The 6,563-nt window shown below is 42.0% G+C and overlaps 1 pseudogene; it reads left to right on the forward strand.

Annotated features, from left to right (window-relative positions):
• The first annotated feature begins 1,749 nt into the window (after positions 1-1,749).
• Positions 1,750-2,807, forward strand: LOC103552546 (olfactory receptor 2A1/2A42-like; annotated as a pseudogene).
• Positions 2,808-6,563: the final 3,756 nt, after the last annotated feature.

Genomic DNA, 6,563 nt, shown 5'->3' on the forward strand with positions numbered 1-6,563 from the left:
TTTCTTGCTCCAGTTCTTCTCATCCATTATGAGTGGGTTTTACAAGTTTTACTTCTCAAAAAGCAGTGTTATTTCTCTTATTTCCAAGTTCCTCAGGGAGCATCTTATTGATGTCTCCATTGGTATTAATGGCAGCTGGACCAGGGTCTTATCAACAGCAAGGCCTTCCCTAACATTAATCCTGGAGAAACTTTTTCTTCAGAGGCAAGCAGACACAAGTTCAATAGCTCAGCCTCAGGTTATTTTTGCTTAGCAAAAGCACTAACAAAATATTTCTGCCAGCCAAGATGCTGGATTTATGCATGGTGTGTTGAGGAAACTATTATCTAGGACTTAAGGACAAACCAAGTATTATTTGCCACCTCGCCAATTCACAGAAGTATCAAATACCTGACTGCCAATTTATTAGTACAGCAATCTGTAAAATGACAAATTTGTTCAATTATCTCTTTTCCAAAATTTTTTCAATTAGCTATCTGTAAAGAATTTAGCAATTCTTGTGTTGCTAAAGTAAGGTGGAGTTAATTTTTTTATGAGCGTCATTTCCTATGTTTTTGAATTTCACACATGGTACATAGTACAAATGCTAAGCCATCACACCATTAGTGGGTCTTCCAACACGCTACCATTCAGGGATGGCCTTTCCTACTTTATTAGTACCTAGATTTGCTCCTTTTTTTGCTGAGGAAGATTAGTCCTGAGCTAACATCTGTGCCAATCTTCCTCCACTTTTATATGTGGCTTACTGCCACAGCATGGCTGACAAGTGGAGTAGGTCCACGTCTGGGACCCAAACCGGCAAACCCAGCCTGCCAAAGTGGAGTGCACCAAACTTAACCTCTACACCCTGGGGCCAGTCCTGGATTTGCTCTTTTAATATGAGTAGATATGGGATGAACTACAAACAGTGAGGGGGGAACTACATCTTGAAATGTTGTCACACATTCACACACACCAAGGCTTCAAGTCAACTTGTGAATGCCTGGCCTCGTACTCATTTACAATCCTGCTCACAAATTCTAGACTCACAATACATGAAACTGGGCAGCCCCAAAAAATCCAATTTCTACAAATTGTTTGGGTTGTTATTCAAAGGAATTATTTTGTAAATCAGTAACTGTGAATGAATCAATAGATTAATTGCAAAATGGCCAATTGTCAGTTTGTATTCAACATCCGCTGTAAAGTGAAGATAGTCATTAGAGCCCATGTGCAGCCCATCCATTGATTCTTTCTCATCATTCTAAACAACTGCGTTGTCATAAAATTGCTTTTTATCTTTTTGCTCCTCCTGTTGTCACAGACGCTGCTCTAGAGAGCAAAGGTTGATTTCAGTTGCTGAAAGCAGCACAGTTGATATTTTTATTGAGAAACTGGAATTACATCACTTTTCTAGGACTTCTCTGATTCTCGTATTTGGAGGCCTCCCTTACTGCTTGCTTCCACACTCCAGAAATTCTTTCAGTAATTTTGACACGTACAGTTCCAGGATGATCTCTATTTCATGATTATTTCCTCTTTTGGTTTCACATTCTTTCTTCCCATCACAAGTGTCAATGGCTCTAGGTAATCTACTGTTGGTGACACAATTCCCTTCTGTAAAATTGGGTGTCAGATTAGGTGATTGATACGTAACTAGATCATTAATTTAAAAAGTTTATCTTTTAAAAATGACTAAATTTAAAATAATATCTGGATGTTTTCAACAATTTTGTCCTAAAATATCCCTTTTATCTTTTTCATAGTGAAATGGGGGAAAATCAGACAATGGTTATGGAGTTCATCCTACTGGGATTTCGTCTTGGTCCAAGGATTCAGATGCTTCTCTTCGGGCTCTTCTCCCTGTTCTACACCTTAACCCTGCGGGGTAACGGGGTCATCCTGGGGCTCATCTCACTGGACTCCAGACTGCACACCCCCATGTACTTTTTCCTCTCACACCTGGCCATTGTTGACATAGCCTATGCTTGCAACACTGTGCCCCAGATGCTGGTGAACCTCCTGAATCCAGCCAAACCCATCTCTTTTGCTGGCTGCATAACACAGACCTTTCTCTTTTTGATATTTACTGTCACTGAATGTCTTCTCCTGGTGGTGATGGCTATGATCGGTATGTGGCCATCTGCCACCCCCTCCAATATTCCATCATCATGAGCTGGAAAGTCTGCATTACCCTCGTGGTGACTTCCTGGGCATATAGCTCCCTCCTGGCTGTGGTCCATGTGAGCCTCATCCTGAGGCTGCCCTTCTGTGGGCCTCATGAAATCAACCACTTCTTCTGTGAAATCCTGTCTGTCCTCAAGCTGGCCTGTGCTGACACTAGGCTCAACAAAGTTGTCATCTTTGTTGCTTCTGTGTTAGTTTTGGTGAAGCCCCTCTGCTTGGTGCTGGTGTCCTACATGCGCATCCTGTTTGCCATCCTCGGGATCCAGTCAGGGGAGGGCCGCAGAAAGGCCTTCTCCACCTGCTCCTCCCACCTCTGTGTGGTTGGACTCTTCTTCGGCAGCGCCATCATCATGTACATGGCCCCCAAATCCCGCTATCCTGAGGAGCAGCAGAAGATCCTTTTTCTGTTTTACAGTCTTTTCAACCCTATGCTGAACCCGCTGATCTACAGCCTGAGGAACTCAGAGGTCAAGGGTGCCCTGAGGAGAGCAGTGTGCAAGGAAAGTCATTTCCAATTGGAGTGACATTTGAATCACCAGCCTCGGTAGCCCACTAGAGCGTTGGGTACTGAATACACCTAAGCTCGTTACTCTCTTTATATCTGAGACTGAATGATCCAAGAGACTGTAAAGCACTCCCTTTTCCTTCCCAGAAAGTATTTAGGTTTTGCTGTATTCATTATATTTAATTCTATCAAATATTTATTCTTTTCATTTAACTGCTTCGTGAGCTGAGAATATCTAGGAAAAAAGTCATTTCATCCACTGCCATGGGTCCCAGAAGGTTAAAAGAGCCACTGAATCTCTGACTTCATCAGGGCTGCTCAGTAACAGCAGAACAGCAGGTGTTACCAGATGTAGCCACATTGCTGACAATTTTTTTAAGTAGTGCAGCCACAAGCAGAGACCCAGAACCCATCGATACCTTTGTCCGTTTTCACCCCACATTTGGATGTTTCCCCTCAATTGTACTTACTCTTACAAACAGTAAATTTACCTAAATGCCCCCTTAAGCTTTGGGTAAAATTGATATTACTGATTAAATCCTGTCATCTGTCTTACAATTTCTGTGGGAAGAAAGTGAGTCCACACATGTTCAACTGGTCTCCCGGGGAATTATCCAACAAAATCCACTTTCCAATCTGCTCTGGGCTTTTGATGGCCACTTGTTTCTAAAGTCTTCTCCCCTTCTCAAGAAGAGTATCTGTGATTCTCTCTGAATAAACACTCCTCACTTAGTGGGAGTTAGCAAGTGCTACAACCCAACTCTCAACTGCAGGGTACGGATGGGGAAACCCAAGCAGAGTCAACAGAATGGAATAAAAAAGGAGTTTTAATAACAATACTAGGTAACATTACTGTTAAGTACTTATTCTGTGTCATCCACTGCACATTGATACTTTACAGAAACCATCTCATTTTTTCATCATAACAAATCCATTTCCCATTATCATCCTATTTTATAGATGCAAACACTAACAAATGAAAAACACTAGATTCATACCCCAACCATCTGACTCCCAAGGCTTCTCTACTTAACACAACAATGCAGTGTATCATTATCAATGTTATCCAGTTAGGAATAAGACTAACCTGTCCCGACACAGGTATGTTAGGTGAACGTGGGTTTCTTCTTAGTCTAATATGTGCCATGACGAGGCAGGAGAGACAGAGATTACTTACAGAAGGTTTCTTGTCCTGGTCAGTGAGTCCTATGGGCACAGTCACAAGGGAGGTTTAGAGCTTTAGAGGAGCACTGAGCACAGAGAGGGTGGGAATGGAGGCTGTTTTTATTGAGATCAGAGGTTTAGTTTGGAACTGAGCATGGTGGGAAGATTCAGAACTAAGCATCTCTGGTTTCACACACACCATGTTCGTGTGCACACATGTACATGTACCCACACATATTTATCGAGTGCTAACTATGGTGAGACACTGTTCTAAGCACCTTACAAGAGTTACCTTTTCCAATCCCTATAATAACCCCATGAGATAGAGACTGTCATTAACTACTTTTTAGGTGAGAAAACAGAGGCACAAAGAGATAAAGTAACCTAACCAAAGCCTCATAGCTAATAGTTGCCTAGTCTAGGATCAAATATAAGCAATCGGATTGCCAAACCCAGGATCATAACCACTATAGAAAAATCAAAGAGATTATGATGTTCCAGAAGAAGATGGAGAAGAAAGAGGAGGAGGAGAGAGTAAGAGACTTTCACCTCTAGCCAAAGATAGGCATTGGGCTCCAGATAGAAAAAGTACTCACATTTGCTAAGAATGCAGCTTGGCTTTATACTGGTGTGGAAAGGAGGCTGAGGGGGCAAGAAAGGTCTGCGACATCAAGGCTCAGTGATGGAGGAGGAGCCTCTCCACTGGCAGGACAGTGGAACAGAAACCAATTGAAGAAAGAAGTTGGCAATTGATGGTTCATCAATTGAAGAGCATTAGAAAAGTTCTTGTAGTTTATCCAAACTGGATATAATCTGTAATTACAATATTTCCTAACACAGTCTTTAAACGATGTTTAGTTTTATGACAGATGTTGCATGCTGCATGGCAACATTTGGTGGCATGCAGAAAAAAAGGGTGAAGAGCTGTAATTCTGGGGGTTGGTCTCAAGGGAGAGAAGCTCCGTGGTACAGGGCAGAGCAGCAGGAGAGCATGAGGTACAGAAATCATGTCCAGGGAGGCGCCTGTGTGGACCCCTGACTCTGTGTGCAGTGCTCTCCTAGGGATGACCTAGGCATCTAGGAAGCCCAAGATGCTGCCCAGGACTTAACCGCATGCGATTTGTAGCTAGTGACATGGGTTCTCATTCCAGGGTGACCATTTGCTAGCTGTCCTCTTTCCAGGGAAGTCCCTTACCCTGCCTGAGCCTCAGTCCCTCATCCATACATTTTGCATAATGAGAGGGGCTTAGGCTGCCCCTCAGGATGGCTCAAACAAGAGAGATACAAATGGACACATTTTGAAGACTTCAAGTGCCAAGCAAACTAAGATATTACTATTACTGTTAAAATTAGGTCAGAAATTATGTTAACACTGTCAGAGTTCCTAAACTTTGAGTCTGGTACCAAGGCCATCTATTAGTCAGGAAGATCATTGGGGCTGACAGGTCACCAAACCTTTACCCTCATGGCTTCTGTGTGCTCCCTCTAGCAGCTCAGGAGGCCACTCAGCCTTGGAGGGAACAGGCTTACCAGGAGTCCGAGCTGCAGCCCAGACTCAGTGACCCCTTTGTGAGGCAGCTGGCAAAGGCCCCAAGGGGAACCTCTCTCCCTTTGGACCTGTTCCTAGCCCATCCACTAAGAAAACATGGGGGGACTTTCCCTAGGGCAAAGGAATTCACATCTTGTTTTGATCTCCAACATTTTATAATCTGACACTTGGGATCTAAGCTACATTTCTCAAATATGTTTCATCTCTCCATAAGTGGAAGCACAAGAATGGGTTCATCTCTTCATTCCCAACACCTTAAATTCCTAACAAGTAGTGAGCACTCACAAAACACTTGGTAAATAAATAAAGGGCACTTTAATTATGGGTTTGCCTCATTTCCAAATTTTCAGTTTTGAGCTATCTTCTGATTTCTAACCTTCTTTAAATCCCCCTAATTGTAGATTATAGTATAGCAGAAATTTAATTGTAGTTGATAATTATTGAGCACTTACTATGTGGTAGACACTATATAAAATATTTTAATATAATCTTCATTTTGAATCTATAGAGTGGGTATTATTACTATCCTTACATAATGATGAGGAAAATGAAATTTAGAGAAGTTAATCAATTTACCCAAGGCCACAAAATTATTCACTGGTAGAAACATAATTTAGGACCAGGTAGCCTGGCTTTAAATTAACTCTGAACCACTCTTCAGAGAGGATCTACTGATACTCACAACCTGAACGGCTGGCATCAGGACTCTTCACAGTGTTCACTCAATAAACTTTGATTGAATGAACAAATGAATAGTCATTGTGTCCAAATTTCTACCCAAAATTCATGAGCCTGGTGATGTGTTACCCTTCATCCCTTTAAGTGAGATATCTTATTGCCCATAAGATTTATCCAATTCTTGCTTTCAGTATATTCTTATGTGATGGATATTAACAGGCAAGAATATGCTATCGCTCTATGATCACAGAAAGAAAGGAAACAAATTAGGGTAGAAATATAGCACTTAATATAAAAAATGCTGGGAATGTTTATTCATTACCATAGGGAGCAGTGGTCATTGGCTTCTCAAAGGAGGGTGCCAAATTGCTGAGCCTGTGATTCTGGAAAGCCAGGATGGTGCTGATGACAAATGGGATGGAATGTCAGGGTGTTGCCCTTGAAAACTCTGGCAAGAGGGTGGAGACAATTATGGGCAGTAACTACTGGAAATGATAAGGA

This window comes from Equus przewalskii, chromosome 4, assembly GCF_037783145.1.
Source record: "Equus przewalskii isolate Varuska chromosome 4, EquPr2, whole genome shotgun sequence".
NCBI classification, from domain to species: Eukaryota; Metazoa; Chordata; class Mammalia; order Perissodactyla; family Equidae; genus Equus; species Equus przewalskii.